This window comes from Dendrobates tinctorius, unplaced genomic scaffold, assembly GCF_039654945.1.
Source record: "Dendrobates tinctorius isolate UK_male_01 unplaced genomic scaffold, ASM3965494v1 ptg000027l, whole genome shotgun sequence".
NCBI lineage: Eukaryota > Metazoa > Chordata > Amphibia > Anura > Dendrobatidae > Dendrobates > Dendrobates tinctorius.
The window spans coordinates 13,864,335-13,889,620 of record NW_027361695.1 but is presented as its reverse complement, the minus strand read 5'-3'; the positions used below and the strand labels follow the sequence as shown (position 1 = coordinate 13,889,620).

At 41.2% G+C, this 25,286-nt stretch overlaps 1 protein-coding gene across 2 annotated transcripts in view; it reads left to right on the top strand.

Annotated features, from left to right (window-relative positions):
- The window catches only part of PTPRG (protein tyrosine phosphatase receptor type G), a 583,893-nt gene that overhangs the window by 138,819 nt on the left and 419,788 nt on the right, over window positions 1–25,286 (top strand). The window lies entirely within an intron of this gene.

The following is a 25,286-nucleotide window of genomic DNA, read 5'->3' as shown; positions in this document are numbered from 1 at the left end:
GCGACCACTTTTATAGGGACTGCAATGGGGTCAGATCGGTTGTCCCGAAGTTAAATGGAATTAAATGTTCAAAGGGTATTCTTTTATATAACTTTTTTTAGTTCAATACATTAATATACAGTATATAATATATATATTCTATAGTATTAATCTGTTTAAAATGTATGTATTTTGCTGTAAATATGCATTAGACATATAGTAGATCATGTACACGTTCATATACTTGTGTTTCTGTAATAAATGTAATTTTTTTCTGTATTACGTATATATTAATGTTTATATATTTACGTTTACATAAGCTTTTATGAAGTTCTTGTTGTGCTACTTAATTTTCCGTTATTTATGTGAACGTGAAATGTTTGCATTTCTCAGTCTAACCATCACTATAAATAAATGCATTTTGGTCTTTTCTTTACATTATATTCTGTTTTATTTTTATTTGTATTTTTCTGTTTTATTTTTATTTATTTTCTTAGCTTTACATTTGCATTTTTGTCTCCGCAGTCGGCATAGTATTAAGTAGACTAATGTGGCATCAAGCTAAGCCAACAATAACCCAAGTACAGGGAAGTGTATTTTCCCTAGATTTAATTGTACACTCTTTTATTGTGAGGTTCATGCAGGATGTGAGGGAAAACCCATTAGGCCGAGAAAAAGAAAACATTGCGCAAACCACATGCGGAGAATTTTATGAAATTAATAGACCGGTAGGGAGGTTATTCTGAGCAATAAGTGACATTTTGTAAGAGGTTTGGTCATACGTGGCTTTTTGTAATATTTGCGCTCGCTTGGTTTAATTTATTCCACGTTGAACAAAATTGGACGGATTGGTAAAAAAATTCCATGTACCTCCGAGGTAAAAGCAACCTTGATCAATGGATGTTAATTAAGTGGCATTTATGTCGAGCACAGTGTGAAAGGCCTTCAAATGTACCGCTTAGTAATTGAAGTTTGTGCATATGTGTGGGATGGTGGTTAAGCTGTTTTTCATGAGGCTTTGTTATTGTATATTTTGTAATCGTGTGTGTTTTGTTTTTTTTTGTTTTTTTACATAAAATCAATAAAAGGTTTAAAAACTTCTGCGAACATAAGTGGCTTATATAAAATTCCGGATTTTATATTCTTATTTGATGGGAAGTGTCGTCTTACTCCAAGACCATGATTTCACCATGTTTGGTTTTGACGGATAGCACTCGTACCTATCTTATTTTGTGGGGCTGTGACTCCTGTCCGACTGTCCAATCTCTTTTTTTTTTTTTTTCCTCCCTGTATCGAGTGGGTCCAAAGAAAAATATCACAGCATGCATGATTTGCCACCGAGACTCAAATGGCACTCATCCATTTCTGCGAAAAAAATCAACTGCACTCTGATGATATCAGAGTCCGGTCCCATTTTCATGGATTGAGCTAGTGAAGAAGGTAGAGAAACATTTTTTTTATCTTCTCTCCACACCTTTTGATAAAAGCTGATTCCACTCTGATCACAGTCTGATTCCACTCTGATCACAGTCTGATTCCACTCTGATCACAGTCTGATTCCACTCTGATCACAGTCTGATTCCACTCTGATCACAGTCTGATTCCACTCTGATCACAGTCTGATTCCACTCTGATCACAGTCTGATTCCACTCTGATCACAGTCTGATTCCACTCTGATCACAGTCTGATTCCACTCTGATCACAGTCTGATTCCACTCTGATCACAGTCTGATTCCACTCTGATCACAGTCTGATTCCACTCTGATCACAGTCTGATTCCACTCTGATCACAGTCTGATTCCACTCTGATCACAGTCTGATTCCACTCTGATCACAGTCTGATTCCACTCTGATCACAGTCTGATTCCACTCTGATCACAGTCTGATTCCACTCTGATCACAGTCTGATTCCACTCTGATCACAGTCTGATTCCACTCTGATCACAGTCTGATTCCACTCTGATCACAGTCTGATTCCACTCTGATCACAGTCTGATTCCACTCTGATCACAGTCTGATTCCACTCTGATCACAGTCTGATTCCACTCTGATCACAGTCTGATTCCACTCTGATCACAGTCTGATTCCACTCTGATCACAGTCTGATTCCACTCTGATCACAGTCTGATTCCACTCTGATCACAGTCTGATTCCACTCTGATCACAGTCTGATTCCACTCTGATCACAGTCTGATTCCACTCTGATCACAGTCTGATTCCACTCTGATCACAGTCTGATTCCACTCTGATCACAGTCTGATTCCACTCTGATCACAGTCTGATTCCACTCTGATCACAGTCTGATTCCACTCTGATCACAGTCTGATTCCACTCTGATCACAGTCTGATTCGCATAATTGGACTGTTGTTCTCTGATAGCGCGAAAACTGTGCTGTGACCCTAGCCTGATGCTCACTATGCATTGTAGATCTGTTGGCGCTCAGAAGGCCTTATACGAATGCACAGTTTAACTCGAGCATTCGAGTTAAACTGCCAGTTACCTCTGGCGGTGGCTAATCTTCCCTAAGAACAATATCCCAATTCATTAAAAATCCAGCAACCTGAGGTTTTTTTCTTCTGCCATCAGACTTTGGGACTTACAATGGGTCCAACCACTATTTATCTAATAAATATGACCACTTTAAAGAAGTTGTCAAGTGCCGCTCACTTCCATATCTGGAGGGAAACTCTTCCTATGGCTACAGGCAAGTTTTGAGGGCACTTTTCCAAATAGTGAGCAGTTCCAGACAACCGCTTTAATGGTGGATACATAAAGCCAGTCCATTGGCCACATAACTAATCTTTGGTCGCTGGATTGGGAGCCATGAAAACCACCTCTGACCTGACAGCATCCCTAGCTTCTCATTTGATTAGCCAGCTTGACGTGATGTAATCGAGCTAGACCGGTTAGTCAAGAGTTGGATTCCTTCATGTATAAATTTTCACCACTTCCATCCAGTGGCTAAGGATTATCTAGGTGTCTGTTGAACTGGGTTCTGTGAATCTGTTCACCCCCCCATCTCTAGTTATAATTTTACGCCTTTGTTAATCTTGCCTAGAAATCCACCGGTCTTATTTACTGAGGGCGAAATTCACAGCAGTCCGAAGCAATTTGCAAGGATCATGAAATTACAGCCCATGTATTCTCCCATTTGTGATTTGGATGTGTTTCCAAAAAATATGGAAGCGGTATGACTGTGCAGGCTGTATGGTTTTCTCTAAATTCACACCCTGTATAGTAGCAAATTAATGGTAAATCTCAACCAAATGGTGGAATTTCTTGACACTGGATACCATATTTTTGTAATTTTCTCAGTCAAGTTACTATTCTACAATTAAATGTAGACTTTCTTTGCTAAGAAGCTTTCACCTGAGGTTATTGAAGTGCCTATATGTGTCTAACTGGAAGTTTGAAGTTTACAATACCAATTTGGGGCAGTATTTTATCAAGAGATATTTTGCGGTCCCAAAAAGATAAGGTGGCCAACGTCTTGTAAGTGATGGAGTGTCTCGGTATTGACCTTCCCTTCTAATCCGGTGGCTACCTCTAAATTTCGAACCTGATGAATTTGCACCATCGCCTCCACAACATTAGCATGCGCATATAGCCAAAGCCCCACATACATTAGTCATTGGGTGGTCGTGATCTGACATCTTTGATTTATTAAATGTCTGTGGCCGGCCTCATTGGTGGTAGATTTATAGGTGCTATTATATGAACTGTATTTGCCTTTTCTGTGTAAATACAGCTTCTATATCATACCATCTCAAAAGAAATATGGAATCTTGGCAAGTATGATTTAAGAGACACCAGTCCTCTAGTTATTTATCGTGGAGATAAGTGTGTCCTTTTCTTCATAGAGACTCCATAATGGACAATCATCTGGCTGTCAGATATACCATGTAAGGTGGAAAATAATGGTATTAACTGGGAAGCTTTGAATAAACATCCAGCTGGGTAGGGGTTAATTTGGAATTGAGAAAACTGATAGTGTCTGGAATACTCCTAGGTTTTTACTCCTTACCATTAACAAGCGTCTCGATCCTCTTGTTTTCATAGATATTCTGTCAAGTAAATAGGTAAACACGAGCTCCCCTTTGCATTTCAAAAATAGCTTGACATTTTGAAATGGAAATTTTCTTACTTTAAATTGATTTTTCATGAATGCTCTGTTTTTCATCCTTTCACAGGTCTTTACTGACATAATTATTTATATCCCTTTTTTTGTCGGTATATTCTCGCTCTCTCAACTTTTTTGGGGGGCCTGAAAAGCTGTAGATTATCTCGTTGAAGGCTCATTGTGTAGACATCTGTGTCAACACGGATCTACGGTTTCACAAAGGAAAATCTTAATGGAATATGGCAAGCATAACTGGTACATTGTATAATTTTTTTTTTTCGGAATGGCCCTTGGCTCGATCTCTAGTCGTGGCGACTTGATGAATGAACATTCTGATGGAAGATCGTTCTTTAGCAAGCCTAGATGGGTTCAACAGCGCCTTCCCCACCTTTATCTTGATTGTATCTAACCATCGGGTTTCTGGTTTCCCTCTTTGCCTTGTTCCTTCTATTCTTCTGACCATAGTGTCCTTCACCAGTGATTGGTCTCTTCATATGATGTGTCCAAAGTAGGCAAGTCGTAGCTTGGTGGTCTTTGCTTTGAGTGACATGTCTGGCTTGCTTTGTTCTAAAATTTGTTTGTTGTTCTTGCCATCCATGGTATTGATAACATCCTTCTCCAGCTCCACATTTCAAATCTGTCGATTCTTCTTCTGTCTTGTTTCTTTATTGTTCACGTTTCGCATTCATATGTTACCTCAGAAAAGACCAAACTATGTACGAACCGTGTCTTCACCAGTGAAATATTCGATGATTTTGAAGACCTTGCCCAGTGACTTAATTGTTGACTTGCCTATAGCTATTCTATTGACTTCCGGTGTCGTTGCGGCATCTTCAGTGATCATTGATCTGAGTAGGGTGAAGTCCTTTACAGCTTTCAGTTCAGCACTGTCCATCTGTAAATGTGTTCCGGTTGTACCTGGCAGTAGTCCGTTTCTTTTCTTTTTTTTTTTTTTTTGCGTAGAGCAGTAGTCCCATGTTCAAGCTTTTGTTTGTTATTCGTCCAGCAATTTTGATTCCTTTTTTGGCATGTCCAACCTTCCTGAAAATAACTTCTGCATATAAATTCAAGAGAAATGGTGACAGGATGCAACCTTGTCTGATGCCTTGCTCTGCTTTGAATCATATTAATAATAATCTTTATTTTGATATAGTGCTAACATATTCCACAGCGCTTTACAGTTTGCACACATTATCATCACTGTCCCCAATCGGGCTCACAATCTAAATTCCCTATCAGTATGTCTTTGGAGTGTGGGAGGAAACCCACGCAAACACGGGGAGAACATACAAACTCTTTGCAGATGTTGTCCTTGGTGGGATATATGTCACCGCGTTGATGCATGCCATATAGAAGCATTTGTCTGTCATAGGATCCCATTATATAGTAATTATGTAATTATACTATATATACAGTACATATTATTATATAACTATACTATATACATATATATGTGTATGTGTGTGATATAATATATATATTTCACTAGATACCAGATCCATAGAGGCAGAAATCTACCACACAAGACCCAAGGTGCAGACTATGCAAAGAGAACTCAGAAACCGTCCAAAATATTGTGGCAGGATGCAAAATGCAAGCAGGAACAGCGTATACCGAACAGCACAGCTAAGTAGCGGGGATTGTATACCGGAACGTCTGCCCAGCAATATGCACCTAAGTCCAGGTGGGAGACCCCAGAAAAAAGTTGTGGATAATGAAAGGGCTAAAATCCTGTGGGACTTCAAGATCCAGATGGATAAGCAGGTGTTGGCTAACCAACCAGACGTGATAGTAGACAAGGATCAGAAGACAGCAATGATATAGATGTGGCAGTGCCAAGTGACAGCAACATCAGAAATAAGGAACATCAGAAGCTGGAGAAATACCAGGGCCTCAAAGGAGAACTGGAGAAGATGTGGAAGGTGAAGGCAACAGTGATTCCAGTGGTGATAGGAGCACTTGGAGCAGTGACCCCTAAGTTGGAAGAAAGGTGATAACAGGAGCAACATCTGAGCTCAGTGGGCAAACGTTACACATATACAGTGGGGGAAATAGTATGTGATCCCTTGCTGATTTTGTATGTATTCTTTTTGGCTGTGGCCCTCGAAAGGGAGGATGGCAGCAATTTTGTACGCTCACATACTGGCTGAGGCAATAAAGGTACTTCTTTGGTATCCAGTTGATGCTCCCATGTAATGTGTATGTTGAGGAGTTTTCACAATGGATTTTGATGGGGGAAAATCTGCAGTGTACTACAGTAGTAGCATTGGGGGTGAGATTTACCAAATTTCATCCACTCGCTGTGTTAAAAATCCCCAGCATAAATTTGATCTATGTTGTGCATTTTCATGCTTTTGTTTTGTTTTGTTTTTTTGTTTGTTTTTTTTGCGGCAGCTTATAGGTGAGTATAAAAAAGAGAGGAAAAAAAATCCACCATCACCTACCTGCATCTAGCATTTGCCACTGTGTAGTCTGCCCAACTCGGAAAGCGGAGTTGTCACTGTTTCACCAGCAGCAGGACCACTGTGGGCTGTGATTTGGCTGTAGCCGATAGATGAACAGTGCACCAGCTGAAGAAGAAAAGAAAAAAACGATCACATACTGCTGAAGTCCCCTGTCGGCAGCAGCCCTTTGGCTGGTGGAGCGGTGACATCTAGGTTTTTCATGCCGGTGCAGATTGAGTGGCATCTGCTTGATCCAGTTGGGTCTAGTAGATATGTTAGTTTATTGAATAAACAGATTTTGGCCTTTGGGGAACTTTCTAACTTTATCTTATCACAGCCCTTGGGGAACATCTTTTGCCGCTGTATTCCTGAGAAGGAAGACTAGCCCAAAAAAAGGCCATATTTTTGTTGCTGCGCAACTGCGGAATACCGTAGCACATCAGTTCCGCTTGGGCACACCTTAAAAGTAACCACATTTGCCATTTGTGTTTTTTTTTTATTTTATTTAGGGATTCATATTTTCCTCTTTGGAGGAAGATTTTCTAGTACAAGTAGATCTGCCGAGGAAAAAAAAAAAGATTGTTTTGGCATGGAGTCGTTCTTATTGTAGATAGGAGTCTGAGCAAGTTGGATTGACTATTTTATTATTATTATACATTTTTATAGCGTCATTTATTCCATAGCGCTTTACATGTGAAAAGGGATAAGTATAGACAAGTACCATAAACATGAGCAATCCAAGACACACAAGTACAGAAGAAGCGAACCCTGCCCGCGAGGGCTCACAGTCTACAGGGGATGGATGAGGGTACACTAGGAGAGGGTAGAGCTGGTTGTGCGGCGGATCAGTAGACTGAGGATCACTGCAGGTTGTAGGCTTGTCAGAAGAGGTGGGTTTTCAGGTTCTTTTTGAAGGTTTCCATGGCAGGCGAGAGTCTGATGTGTTGGGGTAGAGAGTTCGAGTATGGGAGAAGCACGGGAGAAGTCTTGTATGTGGTTTTGGGAAGAAGAGCTAAGAGGGGAGTAGAGAAGGAGATCTTGGGAAGATCAAAGGTTGCGTGTGGGGAATTACTGGGAGACCATGTCACAGATGTATGGAGGAGACTGGTTGTGGATGGCTTTGTATGTCATAGTTGGGGTTTTGAACTGGAGCCTCTGGACTATAGGAAGCCAATGAAGGGCTTGGCAGGAAGGAGAGGTAGGGGAATAACTGGGTGACAGGTGGATTAGTTGGGCAGCAGAGTTTAGGATGCATAGGAGTGGTGCTATAGGGGAGGACAGAGAGTAGGAGGTTGCAGTAGTCGAGGCGGGAGATAAGGGCGTGCACTAGTGTTTTTGTGGTTTCATGGTGAAGGAATGCACGGATCCGGGAAATATTTTTGAGTTTGAGATGGCAGGAGGAGGCAAGAGTTTGGATGTGTGGCTTGAAAGAGGGCAGAGTCGAGGATCACCCCAAGGCACCGAACATGCGGGACTAGGGAAAGTGAGCAGCCTGGAATTTCCCGGAATCTTGTTTTAAGATTGAGCCGCTATGTTTAAAGCCCCCGTTACACACTGCGATTTCGCTAGCAATGTCGCTGTAAAGTCACCGATTTTGTGACGTTGCAGCGATATTGCTAGCAATATCGCTGCATGTGATACTTACCTCCGACCGGCTCCCCCGCTGGTTATCGCTGATCGCGCGAGAAGCTCCTGGACCATTCCTCGTTGGCCACTTCCTGCTGCGCTTCCTGTGGCGCCGACGAGCGACGCGTGGACGCGGGCGGGAGGACGCAGGATCGCCGCATCTGACAGGTAAGTAGCGACCCCCGTCCCCAGCGGTGTCGCTAGTGAGATCTGCCTGTGTGGCAGTTCACTAGCGACCACCTAGCGATGCACCAGCGATCTTGACCGCGTCATATCGCTGGTCGGGATCACTGGTGCATCGCTAGGTGTAACGGTACCCTAAGTCAGACGCAATAGACTGGGACTGTGGGGAGGGTTAACCCACAGAAAAATGCCACAAACTGTGGTTTTTACATAATGAGATGCTCAAGCTGTTGAGACTATTGCTACTTTTTATCATACTTATGTTAACCCTCAAGCTTTGTTGAGGCGAGGAGCATCTGAGGTGTACCAGAAAGGGTTATCAAGTTTGGTAATTAATTTGGTTTTAATGAACATCCGTGAAAATTTCAAGACATTGATGGCATGGTATATCTTTACTACAGATATGATGACTGGGGGAAGTCATCGTCTTTGAAATGTTAACAGTAAACACACATAATGAGATTAATTAAGCTAGTATGTTCCTGCATCAGAGCTACCGAAAGTACTTACCACCCTGGTTATTGCTGGATCATTATTCCTTTTTATTTTTGAGAACTGCCCAATACTTTGTGCATAACTTTACATTCTGCTACAGGAAAAATGTTATACCATGCCTTGACTTCCATTTCTAGCATCTAGTTTACGCTATGTTTGTGTATATTTTATGCTTGCTACTTATTGAGTATGGACTTCAAGTTGGTATCAAGGACTTCCAGTGGGTCCTCTTATCAAATTCCTGGTGTTAGGATTCTGGTTGTAGTTTTCATGCGAGAGACTTGCACGAGAATCATGCGAGAGACTTGCACGAGAATCGTGCGAGTCTCGCGCAAGGGAGTATGAGCCCTTATGCCCATTATGTATTTGAGAAAGACCATTGTCGGCCAGAATGTTGGATCTTTTCTTGCCGGATCAAAATAAAAATATTCTCTTATTGCATTGAAAACTTGATTCTCCATTGTTTTGGTGCTGAGGTTTATAGCTTACATTAAGTCAGGACTGCGGTCCTTTCCTTGAGAACATACACTTCAGGAACATTAGTGCCAATTTTTCCTCCAGAAATTATGGATAGTGTTATGACTCCTAATCCGAATGGTCACTATAGTCTATGAAGACGATATTCTGGAGCTCTGGTGTACAGTGACTCAATTTTGGTTGTTCCCTGGCACTGTATATTGCCCAGTCAAGGATTTTGACATTGCAGCTTTGCCACTAAAAACTGAAGTTCAAAGTTTCAGTACCAGAAAGTGTCTGAATGAGAGTCGCCTTATGTTTTCAAAAAATCACTTGGGTAACCACTAAGATGCTATTGTTCTTCTGATCAGTGGAGGAATTCATGACCCTCAACCCCTCTTGCATTGGTGGCCTCTAACCTTCTTGCTTATACTTTATGCAGGGGTGTAGCTATGGGAGTTACAAGGGTTTCAGCCACTCTCAGACCAGAAAAGTTGTCTTTGGTGCATTTGAGAAGATAAATACTATTTAAGCCTTATGATAGTTGGGGGGGTCTATGTTGGAGATTTTTCATTGGGGTTTATAATATTTGTTACACCACTGTTATGTAAACTTTTGACGGTAGACATAGAGGTAGGACAACTTCTTTAAAAAGTGTGCTCACTGCTCAGAACTACCCTGTTATGGTGAACAGAGCCTCTGCAAAGAGTCTTCTGGTCTAGTTGACTTGGTGCCACCATGCATTATACCATCTCCGATTTCTGTAATTTATGGGGGCGCCATATACTGGCCACCAATAGCACTCTTGACATGTCTGTTTTACTAAATCATTCTTGACATGTCTGTTTTAGTAAAGCCTTTCATTCCTCATGAAATCCCAATGCCAAATCATCTTTTCTTGGATCTCTGAATTGTACCGTTTGTTATTCCTCCGGAATATTTCTGAATACATCGAGAACTGGGTGTTACTTGTCATCTTTATCAAAAAGACTATCATCCCTGATTGGCCAGTGTCAGAAGGGACACTCCCCTAACTCGTAAAACCCAGTTGACCATTTATTCATTAGTTTCTAGGAGGACTAACCGGGAAATGACACCATGAAGAGCGCTAAGAAAAATGAACCAGTTAGGCCATTTTATGAAGAACACAAGTTTTTACTAAGGTGGTCAAGTCAGAAGAGCGAACAGTGTCCAGTATGTCAAAAATGAAATAACCATCCAACACTACAAGTTAGGATTTCATGACAAATGGAACTAAACCCATTCAACCGAAGTCATTTTTTCTGACATGCATGATCAAAACCACTTCCGGCATGAAATTCACGTATGCGGAACATTTCCAAGATCAAGCCGTCCACTGTTTAATATCCACTAAAAGGATTAACCAGGCATGTGGATATTGTAAGTCATATTTATTTTTATCAATTCCAAATGGAAAAAAATGTACCAGGGCAGCCTGTCATGCAGCAGAGATGTCTGACCCCCCCAGGAGAAAATATTTGTCCTCCGCTGCTCCCTTACTTCACACTGAACTTTCAATTATCAGCAATATATATCAGTGATCTGAAAAGAGCGCCAGAGCGTGGCAAAGTTAAAATGACAGGCTAACTAAGTCTTTATGTCTCTCTGAAGATAACTGCAGAATACCCAAACCGGGAAGTATAGATAGCGCAATTCTAAACGCTGAGAGATCGAAACAAATTGTGGTTGCTTAGATTGATAGATGCTTAGAGATCCAATGAGTTGCATCGCCCATATTAATTCGTACACAAAGGGCTGTGATACTTTACAGCAGCATGTTTTATACGCGGGTAGATGACATGTCCTACTATCTAGTTCATCTGTCTAGTGTACACACGGGTGATTAACATCAGACATTGGATTAAATTTTTTTATTATGCCACTTTTGTCCATATGGTTTGCATAATACTAAAGCTCTGCCCCATTCCCTTCAGTTAGATACCACATGTGACATTACTTGTATAAGAAAGCAGGTTTTCGGGTGTGGTTAAATGGAACCTGTCACCCCCTCCCCCCCCAGGGTGTTTTTAAGTAAAAGAGCCACCTCCAGCAGCACTAAGGCTGCATCCTGTGAAGGTGGCTCTTCTGTTTCTGACCCCTAGTAACGCAGAGATATTGACTTTTATAAATAGGTTCTCATTCCTGTGTGTAGTGTGTCCCCCTGTATCAGCCACCTCCCATCCATCCATCATGCCCCTGTTGTGTCTGGGCGCCACCTCCCAGCCATCCATCATGCCCCTTGTCTTGCGTCTGGGCGCCGCCTCCCATCCATCCATCATGTAGTGCGCGCTGCCCGAGAACTGTTGTCACAATGCAGGCGCCGGCATACTACATAGGAGGAGGCGGCGACACACAGGGGCATGATGGACAGATGGGAAGCGGCACCCAGACGCAAGACAAGGGGCATGATGGATGGCTGGGAGGCGGTGCCCAGATGCAAGACGGGCATGATGGATGGCTGGGAGGCGGCGCCCAGACACAACAGGAGCATGATGGACGGCTGGGAGGCGGCTGATACAGGGGGACACACCATACCTATGGGATGCATTACAGGTATGAGGACCTTTTTATAAAGGTCAATATTTCTGTGCTACTAGGGGTCAGAAACAGAAGAGCCACCTTCACAAAATGCAGCCTTAGTGCTGCTGAAGGTGGCTCTTTTACTTAAAAACGCCTTGGGGGGGGGGGGGGGGGCGGTGACAGGTTCCCTTTAAGCCCTAAAAAAAATATTTAAAGAAATCCAATCAAGTCTTACTTACCTTTTTTTTTTTGTAAAATAAATTTGAGAAATATAAAAATAAATTTCCCTGTATCTTTCAGGACAGGGAGGATGAAAACCAGGGACCTGGTTCATCTCCTGTGCCTTGGTGTAAGTCAACTAACTGCAGCAAGAGCCTCCCCCCACTCTCTTGTCTTGGCTTTTTAGAAGGAAAAAAACAAGAATCATAAGTTTTGCCCTCTTGATTAAAAGGACAAGGTTTCAGCCACCCACCAGTCAAAAAAAAAAACAACTAATCAGCGGAGGAGTAAATCCTTTGTTTTTTGCATATTTTGTTACTCAGGATTATGCAGTTTGTTACTCAGGATTATGCAGAAACCACTAAGAAACAATGAGGCAACTGTAGATAATTTTCTATAATTGAATCTTTCCATTTTTGGTGTATTTTTTTAAATAATTGGGATATTGCTTCTTGTCTCATTTTTGCAGATACCAGTAGAGTTCATAACCCAACCTCTTTGTGGATCAGTCTGTGGCACGGACCTGCCCAAATTTAGATTGTTGGTAATTTTGCACTTGGCATGGGCACTTCATAAGAGATGTATGATGACAACCCAAGTACCTAGTTATAGACCGGTAAATGAGGCTACCATGCTCTAGTTGATACCTTGGCTCTTCCCGGTGGTCAGTGAGGGGCGCTTCCTCTCCAATGATCAACCTTGTTTGCACATGGGTATGGGAGTATAATGAGTTAATAAATGGGATTTTTTTTTTAAATGGGTGAGAAGATATTCAACAGTCTTGACCATATTTTGTACAATGGTTGGGTAGGAGAAAGACTGTCGCAGGAGGGTGGGTGTTCTGTGGCCCTAGACTCCATCAAGATGGAGAGATGAGGCTCCATTTTCACTGATTTTGTATTTCTCTACCTCTTTGACCCCACAATTGATACTCTGACCATGTTCTGCCTCATTAACCATGGCCTCATTTTATGTTTTCCACATTTTTTTAAGTTCACGATGAATAATAGTACGTAGGTCCAGGTTCCTTGGGTTGATGCCACTGCACTAAAACAGATTGCCCCAATGCAGTAAAAAGCACAATTAATGGAGACTGATTTCTGCATTTAACCTTAGAGCTCATATCGTATTCCGTAAAGTTTGGTCCTTTCATCTCGTACCTTGTAATTACCTTCTGTGTTAGGAATTCGAAAAGAAAAATTACATTTTGCAGATTTTCGAAGGAGCTGCATCAATTAAAAAAAAAAAAAGACATTAAACAGACCGGTAGTTACAGGATGTGAAATTGCAGATCTTTTCCTGCCTTGAAAATAATGTTGCTTTAAATCAAAGGTACACGACGTTGATTGCTAATGTTAACATTTGTATTCACGGATTTGGAACACTGATTGAAGTCGGCCCAAATATTCTTGGTTTCTCATTATGAAGTGGCCATTTTAGAAGTTATGAGATACTTCTTCTTCTAGCACTAGTTACACTAATCATCGTCAGAAGCAACTAATGATGAAAATGGTCCCATTAGTTATTCTGTGCTCTTAAGATGCCATGTGAGACCGAAAAGAGAATTTTAAAGAGAAACCATGGGTCCTTACTGCTTATTCTTGGGCTACTGCACACAGAATGGAGTATGGCGGTAATAGAAAGCATACGCTTTGTTGCTTATGCTTTCTGTTGAAATCGTACTCCGGATGGTGGGTGCGGTGCGCTCATAGAATCCTACAATGTTAGCGTTGGAGCGACCTCCAGGGTCATTGTGCCAATCCCCCTGCTCAATGCAGGATTCACTAAACCGTCTCAGACTGGAATCTGTCCAGCTTCTGTTTGAAGACTTCCATTGAAGGAGAACTCACTGTGCGCTCCTGTCTGCTGGACACTTCTCAGTGTTCTATTCTGTGAGCAGTTAGGATTTCAGAACGCAGATTCCAACTTATCTGAAGGCAATTTAACACCGGGACTCTGTAAGCAGAAAATGACTGTTCATTCTAAGTACAGGCTCTCAGTGCAACCTTGGCTTGGCCAGAGATTTAAGTACACCTACTTTTTTTTTTTTTTGTCCATCTATCACATCCCTTCTTTTCCGCAATAAAGCCAAATCTGTCAATCAAAGAAGAGAAGGGGGAGGGGAGATGACGTGGAAACAAGCAGGTGGGAAGGTACATTTTGTCCACGTCATGGGGTGCCGAGTGCCTGTACTTGGTTTGAACAGTCCCACCAAGGACAACATCTGCAAGGAGGAGTTTGTATGTTCTTCCTGTGTTTGCGTGGGTTTCCTCCCACATTCCAAAGACATACTGATAGGGAATTTAGATTGTGAGCCCCATCGGGGACAGTGATGATAATGTGTGCAAACTGTAAAGCGCTGCGGAATATGTTAGTGCTATATAAAAATAAAGATTATTAACAGTCATTTTGAAGTCCATTTTAAGTGCCTGCTATGAAAAATCAAAAAACATTTAGTTATTCTTTAAAAATTTGCCTAGACTGCCCCACCTTCCTCATGGGTGGTGTTTAACTGCATAAGGTCCCACCCCTGCGTAACCAATATATCATTATCAGACTAAAGTGTGTAAGAAGTTTTTTTTTTTTTTTTTTTTTTTTTTTTTCTGTATGACCCCTCTTATTTCAACTTTTTCCCCTTTTCTCCTTGTATCCAATAACTTAATATATTCCATATTTGAACTTTGGGTTAATGCCGAATTATGCAAACGGTGCCAGTAATAGAAGAGTATGAAGTGAAGAATTGTAAAAAACAATTGCAATTAATTTGTGCCGTCACCAGTTCAACCTTTTTGGATAACGCGTAATCGCGGTCTATCAATCGCACTAAACTTGTACGTGCCGGTAAGAGGCGCTGGGTCTTTAAATGTCAGAGTCTCTTTAACGCTGTAATTCTCACTGCGCCTTTCTCTAACAAACCCGTACACCTTCTGTGAAACCTCTAATTATTCCGGAGTTTTTTTGTTTTTTTTTCTTTTTTCTTTTCCCTCCTAGGAGCTTGGAATATTTATTTAGGCAGTGGCAATTTGTTACCCAGAAAACAATGCTTTACACGAAAATGTTCTATTTAAGTATAGTTCAAAGTAGTTCGTGTTCAGCAGAAAAATAGCATAAGTAGTGTCGGGGGGATGGATTAAACGACCGGGCTGATGTATAAAACGTGCACGAGGGACCGGGGCAGGACACTGGCAATTTGTACTTTATTGTATGAAATATGTGTGTGTTCTCCAAAGGAGATTTCCATAATGGACTTTTTGAAGTTGAGTTTTGCTTGCATAGATATTAAATGTATGTCGTGGAATGAAATGGAAATTATATTATATAATTTATGATGAGGATTCGCCATCTTTTTGTAATGGGTCATTTTTTTAAAAATTTATGTAAAAAAAAAAATTGAAAAGAAAACTATTATGCCATTACTTTTACTCTAAGGCAATATTGTTCCGAGTGTCGAATCAAAATTGTAATGCAAGACTACGGGTCAAAAATCGGACCGCGAAAAAGATGAGTGAGGTCCGAATTTCACGTATTAGAAAAAAGTGGAGAAACTTTTTTTTTTTTTCTCCTTTTATTTTTCACATACGAAAAAAAACTGCTAAAAATCTGACCAAACACAGATAACACTTGCATGACACTGTTGAAAATCTGTTAAAGCTCGGTTTGTTTTTCTCATCTCTCGTACGTGAAAATAAACAAAACTGATGCTTGAATGAGACCTTAGGCTATGTTCACACATGTTCTGCTGTTGTTTTTTTTGCCGCAGCAACAATCTGCTCTCTTGGCAGTATATACGCTGCATTCAAAATGCTCGTTTTTGTGTTTCTTCGATATGTTTTTTTTTTTTTTTTTTTTTTTTTGGGGGTACACGTTTACAAAGTTAGTTTTAGTCATCAAAAATGCAAAAAATTGTCGCTTTTTTTTTTTTTCCACTCTCTTTATAATTTGATCACTTTTTTTATTCTATTTAAAAAAAAAAAAAAAAAAAAAGCACAAACCAAACTCAAAATATTGACATGCTGCGGTTTTTCGAAAACTGCAGATCCCAAACTCTTGATGCACACAGTTTTTCGTTTCCTGATTGAGGTCAGTTCTGACACATGGTAAGGTTTTTAATATTAGTGTAGGTTCCGTCCCGATCAGGGGCACCTTGACCATGGTGGGACGGCTTTTATGCTATTTTTGATCAAAAACGGTTTTACTAAGAACCCCGAGTTATTTAAATGCACCTTTTACTTGTTTAGTTATAGCAGGGTTTTTTGCTCATTTTGTTTCTTGTAGGTTTTGAAATTGCAGACGTTCTGCTGGTACTGTAAGCAGCAGATTTTTAATAACTCGGCAGAAAAAGTTACAAAAGATATAAAAACACTACATGTGAACATAGTCTAATATGGCATTCCATGCTATAACTGCTAATTCTAAAACTTTGCTTAAATTATAGCTGTCTAAAGTCTGAAAAAGTTTGAATTCCCTTGTTATCACAGATATCTTTTTGCCCGACCATCCAGGGGCTGATTAAAGCATTTTCTAGGTATGACGACCTGAGCATCATTTTCAGAAGCCTCCTCTGGATCTGTATTTAAATTCCTTCCCTTATTACTGCAGATGTAGATAGAATCTTTGTTACTTTTATTTTATTATTAGATTTTTTTTGTCTTGACAAACTATGCAAACTTCGAAACGCGTCGTCAAAATAAAAAAATGCAAACCTTTATTGTGTGGACCTAGACTTGCCTTTCCACCACCTGCAGAATGGAACAACTACAATTCCTTTCTTTACGTTGCTTTTATTATAACTTTTTTGGATTTTTTTTTTTTTTTTAAATCGATTTTTGACTACTACCCCCTGACAAAATTTCTAGCATCTCTAAGTCAGATCTTGTCTCTCATGATGCCATTGTAGGCTCTCCCCATATGCTTGACCAGTCTACGAAACTTCCTGAATTTATATATTTGCCAACATTACTGCTTGAAGTCTAGGGTCTTCCTACCCCAGTACTCCACCCTGATCTGTGCCCAAATTGACCAGAGCCACTATCATTTGGGCGGACTTTCTATAAAGCCTGCTTATTTTCCACTAATGACAGTCGGGATTTATGTCGGGACTGCATTTGAATAATTCGAATAGTCTTGGCAAAATCAGACCCATGTGCAACTTTGATTAAATCTTTTAGTTAGTGTTGTATTGTCATTTAAAGGGAATCTGTCACCTAATTTTTGGCCTATGAGATGCGGCCACAGCCATTGGGGGCTTATCTACAGCATTCTGTAATGCTGTAGATAAGCCCCTGATGTAACCTGAAAGATAAGAAAAATGAGTTGTTATACTCACCCAGGGGGGCGGTCTGGTCCAATGGATGTCGCAGGTCCAGGTCCGGCGCCTCCTATCTTCTGGCGACGACGTCCTCCTTCTTACTTCTGCTGCTTCTCCTGCGCAGGCATACTTTATCTGCCCTAATGAGGGCAGAGCACTGCAGTACTTTACTTTTCCCTCAACAGGGCAGAGTAAGAACGCCTGCGCAGAAGCTGCAGCAGAAGTAGGAAGGAGGACGTCATCGCTAGAAGATGGGAGGTGCCAGACCAGTCCGTGACACCCACCACACCGGACCGCCCCCTGGGAGAGTATAATCTAACTCATTTTTCATATCTTTCAGGTTACATTGGGGCTTATCTACAGCATTACAGAATATGTGTGTATATATACACTTGTATGTATATAAGTTTTGTATCCTTTGTGGCTTGTGTATGCCTTCTTTATACTTTGCGAAAATTTACAATACTCAGCAAAATTTCTACCTATGTATCCTGCATTTGCACACCTTTTCCCTTCATTTCCAGGTTCAGTCTGATTTGTTATTCCAAGGAAGGGAATAATATATTGTCTTCGGTGCTAATTTGGAAGTGATGCCATTGAATGTCTTAATTTAAGATACACTTGGTCGCTTGTGTTTAAATAATAATGTTTCCTTGACAACAGCTCCCTAAATGCGACTGTTCAGAACCCCGCACTTTAATCAAAATCTTTTGCCTTTTAATTAGGTGTTAAATTAAAATTTGTAACAATATTTAACACTGTTGTTGCGATTCCCTCTTCCGCCCCCCCCCCCCTTTTAGTTAGTAACTTAATGCTTCAGTCTCTGCATATTTTATGCATCGCGTTTGCTGTTTTTCTTTTTTTTTTTCTTTTAATTTTCTGGGAAAAGCATTACCCGTTTAGAACATTATTAGCAATACTTGCTCTATAGGGAAGAAAAATCAGATGCACCGTTCTTTTCAGACTTAATTCACAATCATGTGGCCAGTGCTTGCGTAAGGGAAAAACGAATGGCTACAACACCTGTAAGGGTGCGAAATAATTACTCCCGAGCATAGCAAATCATTTGCACACCAAATCCACATACAGACACAAAATATCTATTTGACAAACAATTGTTTGCCCGTCAACCATGTAACTTTTTTACTAACTGGTAGAAAAAGTCCTACCAGTGGACTACTAATTACCTGGTTGGTTATGCTAAACAATCTGCTTTAAATTTTGGGTTTGGGATGTCTTTACTTTATAAAAAGAGGTCCCAATTTATACATCCAGTACATAAAGGTTGCACTGCATTGGCCCAAACGGGGGTAGAACCAAGTGGTGAAACCTTGAAAGTATAACTGTTCTTGCCCATAGGTTCCATAGCTAAAATCTTCATGTACACGTGTCGGGTACTTGTCCGGCAATAGATCGTAAATTCGTATGGTCGTGTAAGTTGTTGCCCATAGTCTGTGAACTTTTTCACATTGGGTAAAGGAAAACCTGATAACTTTTTGCTACAGTCTAGGTCCTGTGGAGATTTTCTGGCTGCCATATTATTTCTGACGGTTGATGTATTTGGAAGGTTTTAGGTTTTCTTGTGTTAAATTGTAAATCTCACGTGAGCTATGTATGAATGGGGGCATTCTGCTGAGAATTGCTTTGGCAGCAGGACGGGCAGAATGATTGCATAGTTAAGGCCATTGCCTCCGGCAGTCACAGTGCTTGGGACAAGTGTTGCATGATAAATTTTCACTGAGCACTAAGAACATCTGCAAATGTACAGTATCTACAGGATTAGCGCGCTCATGCTGCTGACTCTGACTATTTGAACAAAAGAAATTCACCCCTTTAAAATAAGTAATTCTTCATTACCAATGAAATATGGATAGTTTTTTTCACTTGCCTATAGTTTAATTTTTATCTAATGGTGTGCTATTGGCGGTCCTTTTGCCGGAGACCAAACTTTACTCTGTGTAATCCAACTTTTATTCGACCCAATTCTTCTCTCAGTAATTATAATACTCACCTGTCCAAGGTCTGTCCCTTATCTGTCCTGCCATCGCATAGCCCTGCCTGGTCCTTTACGTGCGTTGGGTCTTCAGTCTTCCGTATTCTGCTGAATAGGTTACACAAGGGTTTCATGGAGAGTGTGGCAAGAGACATGACATGTCACAACCCACATAGTTTTTTTTTTTTTTTTAACCATTATACTCACCTGTCCTAGGTCTGTGCCTCATGTTTCATGCCACTGCAGCTCTCTGTGAGGCCTCTACATGCTTTGGGTCTTTGATCTTGTCGTCAGTCTTCCATGTTTCGGTGGCGGTCTTATGGTGCTGACTAGACCTCACAACATGGTCATGAGGAGTGTGATGAATGACATGATGGTTGAAAAAAGTAACTGTTATACCTACTTGTCTTAGATCTGCCCCTCATCTGCCCTTCCAGCGCAGCTCCCTGCCCAGTCTTCCTTGTGCTTTGGGTTTGAGATCTTGTTTTTAGTTTCCATGTTCTGATTGATGGCTTCCATTGGCTAATTAGACCTCGCAACATGATTGTGTGGAGTGTGATTAATGATCTGACTTATGTCACACCCCACAAGGTTAAAAAAACAAAACAAAACACTATACTCATTAGTCCTAGGTCTACATCTCAACCGTCTTGCCCCTGCAACTCCTCAGCTGGTCTTTAGTGCACTTTGGGGCTTTGGTCTTGTTGTCTTCAGAATACCACTCTTCTCGTCTTACGTATTCTGTCCGGGACATTCTATAACTAGTATGTGATGCATCCCACATGACTACGTCATGAGGCCTAGTCTGTGCCGGAAGAAATTGGACAGAACACAAGAGGAGTGAAAGTGCTGAAGGGAGAGTAGCTGTAGAAGTAGAATAAGTTAGGGGTAGCACATGGAAGGGTGCATATAATTGTTTTTCTTTAAATGTTCCTGACCCTATAAAGTATCCACCAAAATCCAGCCGGCGACTATTTTGCTGGATTCATGCGAGTTGATTCCTAAAAAGTAAAACCGATTTTGACAAGTCGGAATTTTTCAGGAGATTCGTAACAGTTGATTAGTTACCATCGAGTCATTCTTCTCTTTTCAGATATCTTTGTAAAAAGAATCCTAAAACACTTTTTATTTGCCACACATTGGGAAATTTGATACCTGTTGTCCATCTTGTATGGGAATAAAGTGACTGCTGGTGCCTTTCAGCCTCTTGCACAAACACCAGGCAGAGAACAGCCACTTCCTCTGTAAATGGGAACCGGTCCAAAAGTTTTTACTTTAAACAAAACTGGAGAGACTATTTTTACAGACTTCCATTAAACATTCTCTGGACAACACCCTGGAACAGGAAACCACAAATTCTCTAAGATTTGCACAGGATGGAAATAGATAACATTCTTGCAGGGCTCGAAGTGCAGTGAATAAGCTTGGCTTGTCCTCGAGGTCTGCGGTAACATTATTATCCACTATTTCCTAACATTTTAAATATAAATACCGTGTGAAAAATTAAATAACGTGGCATGGATGTATGGAAAGGAAGACACTCTTATGAGAACGATGTATTTTCTTTTTAATCTTTACATCAACCTATTCTGATTAAACAAGGATTTAAAGTATATTTTTCACCCTTAAAATAAAGGGTAGATACTGATGGATTTGGTTCTATATACACTTTTATTCCCCCCACTCCACTACTCCAAAACTAACGTTCAGGGCAATTCCAGGAGCTATACGTGCTGGGAAGAGAGGAAGTAGAAAAACAGTTTTTGCGCATGTAGTGCTGGCAGAACGTTAATGAGCTCTACAAAGGTAAATGGAACGTTAGAGAGCACAAGAATCAGGGCATAGTAGACTCCTATGTGGACCAAAAACTGTTTTAATATCATGTGGGAATAAAGGTTTCTTCTACTCTTGTACATGATGACTTTAGTGGGTGCAAATAATTACACTACCCTAATGAGAAGCAGGGCAGGGGAGTCGGTAAGCCAAACCTCCAACTCCGACTCCTCAATTTCCATGACTCCGACTCCACCAAAATGGGCTCCGACTCCACGACTCCGACTCCACAGCTCGGCTAGGGCTGTGGAGTCGGTAAGCCAAATCTCCGACGCCTCAATTTCCATGACTCCGACTCCACCAAAATGGGCTCCGACTCCACGACTCCGACTCCGCAGCTCTGCTAGGGCTGTGGAGTCGGTAAGCCAAATCTCCGACTCCTCAATTTCCATGACTCCGGCTCCACCAACATGGGCTCCGACTCCGGCTCCACGACTCCGACTCCACAGCCCTGCTAGGGCTGTGGAGTCGGTAAGCCAAACCTCCGACTTCTCAATTTCCATGACTCTGACTCCACCAAAATGGGCTCCGTCTCCACGACTCCGACTCCACAGCCCTGCTCAGAAGTATTAAAAAGTGAACCTAAATTACTGTTGTCAGTTGTGATATTTTAGAACATATAGAGCTCATGGAAGAGGAACCTTCTATGCTTCTATGGTGTATGTAGCTCTAAGGCCAGTTTCACCGTTTTTACTTTTATGGCCCAAGTATGGATCGCCATGTCCAGACCCGTTGCAGGCCTCCTCGACCAAACTCCACAGCCTTGTAAGCATACATATGAGGCAGTTTAGTTAGACTCAAGAGACCTGCGAAGGTACATGATATCAGAATTGTGATATCGGACTTATTGTACTTTAAGACACCAGGTTAAAAAGCTTTTATTTTATGGTTTTTGGTTATAGGCAGGTTGTAGTGTGTGGTAACTTCCTTCATGGCAAAAGATCATTTATGGTAATGTAAACTCTCACGGTGTTGCGTCATTCCTGCAACAATTAATTTGTGTCTTTCTATGCATTTGTCGTACTGCTAATCAACTCCTCTAGGCATTATGAGTTATATCAAAGTATTCACTTTTTTGTCTTATTAGTGTCATGACGCAGGGGAGTAAATCCTTCCTCAACATTAATAATTGCTCAGCAGTTCCCCTTGGTATTACATTAAATTAAATGAGGAATGATACCTGTCACACATCATCCATTAATTGTTGAAATGCTACGTTCAGCATTTTTTTTTCTTTCTTTTTTTTTTTTCTTGGTTTGCTTTTATGACACTCGGGGTCTATATATGAATTGAGAATGATCCGGAATTAGTTTTCTGTGGTTAGGTACATTTTAGAGCTGTACTATGGTCACGTGCTGAGGACTCGCTATCATTGCATTTTAGCCCTCAGGCTAACAAATTCCGATAGGTATTTCATGTGAAAGTTCTGGAATTAGCAGTCGACCTCCTGTGTGCATGAGGTATCCTACTATTTCTGGCCATTATATGACCTGCATTCTGAAATTTTCACCAGTTCAGGATCCAATTCTTGTTTTTCCAGTTGTCTCTGAGCTAGTGGGTGTAGACTAGCTGTGCTGACGTCTCCCATACACCACACACAGACACGAGGGATTTGTGCTCCCGTGTCGTCTGTGACATATGTTTAAAGGCAGCAGCATGGAGGATGTTATATAAAGTGTAGTATTGAGCTGTGTAGCTGGGAATCCAGTACTGGCTAGAGATGCAACACTTAAAAGGAGCATCGTGTATCTGTTTCTTTTTCGGTCTCTTTGCTTTTACCTCCTCCTTAAGTTAGTCATACAATATAAATCCATGCTAGTTGAACCTGCCTATTTGTGAATGACTCCACGACCAGATAGTGAAATATATCTGCCTAATTTAACAATGAAGTATCATTGCCCTACAGCACCATATAGTTTCTGTCCCATAACTGGAGTCAAATGAGGACCCAATCCTAATTCGTGTCACAAATAAAATGCCATTCTAAAGCTTTGTTCTTTATATAGTGCTCTATTGCAGGCACTACGTCGGAGTTTCCATCAGAATCCCCGAAAACCTGTGAAAGCCCAAAAAAGAGCAATTCCTGGTTAACCCCATTTTGTATCCATGTCTGAAAGAGATGGATACTGCAAGGATGGAGGCCCGAAAGTGTCCACAGTGACTCTGCTTCATTCAAGCCAATGCCTCCTTTAGGGCTTTGGTCGAGGTTTCCACTGGAAACTGGTTTTCACGGATTTCGACAAAAAACCTAATTGTAGTGCTCGACTTTGAGCAAAGTGTGAACATTGTCTAAGGCCTCCTGCATGCAAATTCCATGGTTAAAGCTGTAATGTCTGGACCGAGCATGGGTCTCCTGACCCTAATAGGCATATATCAGGTTAGTTTGGGTCAATAGACTCTTGTTCATTCCAAAAACCATGGTCAATGCATGGACCATGAAATATGGAGCTATAAATATTGACTAACTTGCGTGATTATGGTCTCTATCCACCCCTCCGTACACCATGCCGTGCAGGAGAAAATTGATACCATGCTTGCGTTCCTTTCATCCCATCCATAACTCCAATTTGATAACTTGGCACAAACTGTGGGGTAGAAAGGGGTTGTACAGGACAGCTTCCCCTTTTTAAAATTTTTTAAAAAATTTTGAAGGGCCTGCGTCCAATATTCCTGCCAACATTTGGATCCTAAATGAAGGGATATTTTAAGCCCCACCCTAAAATAGACAAATTTTCAGTTTTAATGCAAATTGGCATAAAACCAGCCTCCGAGGAAATTAGGTATGTAAGTACTGATAAGTATTTTAATACAGTATGTTATTATTTCTTCTGCCTTCTGTAGGATAATTTTTGTAAGAATTATTCTGCTAAATTTCTGGAAGAAAACCTTTTACATTATTATTAGAATATCCTTTTCCCTGATCCTTTTTCCGTTTAAGATAAATGTAAAGTTCTGTCTTGCACAGTTAGAGATTATTTGGTTTTGGAGGTTTGCATTTGTCTGCATTGAGATTAGCACATTTTTTTTCCAGTGTTATTAGGCGGTTCATGGAGTGCAGATTGTGCTGCGGCAGTGCGGCAGCTCCGAAGCTCCCCATACCTGGAGAGCGAGCATCAGACTTCATAATCTGTCATATTACACAAGGAGGGAACTACTGATCTGGGTTTGTTTTTCAAGCTGCTTTTTGACCTCATGGGAATAAGTCTTGAAATATATACATCTATCATCTGCATAGAGTTTATTTTTATCAAATTGCCATCAGGCGCCATGCATGCATTAACTGTAATTTTAGGTAATTCCATGTTCCTACATCATAAGTAAAATCTTCAAGATAAAACTGCAATAAAGGTTTTTAGATCTGACAATTTTAGGTGTCATGGGGGGAGAAAGTTATCAAATAACGCCGCACATAAATTACAATCGCCGGCGGTGTGACGCGAGGGGGTGGGAGAACTGGAAATGAATTGTTGGGAACACAGACGGTAGTCCATTTTTGTCTGGTAAACAAAAAGAACAAGTCTGTCACACTTGTAGTACAGCAAGTGTGAGTGACAGGTTTGTAGAGGGACCAGGTATGGACAGTAACACAGAGAAATGGTGCTCACTGTCTGCTCGGCAGGAGCGTGGCTATAGCGATGGAAACCTTGCTCTAGGACCTGCGGGAGGGGAGGAGCGACAGCAAAGCACTCTGATGCCCGCAGGACCTTACGGTCATGTGACCGCGGCGCGGCAGAAGGTGGGTGGGGCTTACAGCCAAACTCCAACAGCACTGATGACAGTGTTAAGAGACACCGCAGGGAGAGGAGAATAAACCGTTGTCAGACAAGCCAGGGGTCATGCACAGGAGACGCAGGTAGAAACAGAGATAGATATCAGAGCAGGGTCAGACAGAGCATAAGGTCATATACAGGACGTCAGTAATGGTACAGAAGGGCGATCACAGGGAGGTCAAGACAAAGCCAGGGGTCATACACAGGAGGTCACGCAGGAACAGAATCACAATCCAAGAGACGTTACCGTAGTCAAAACCGAGTCATACACCAATCAAGCACACAGGGACAGGAGAGAGCACAAACGAAGCAGGGTC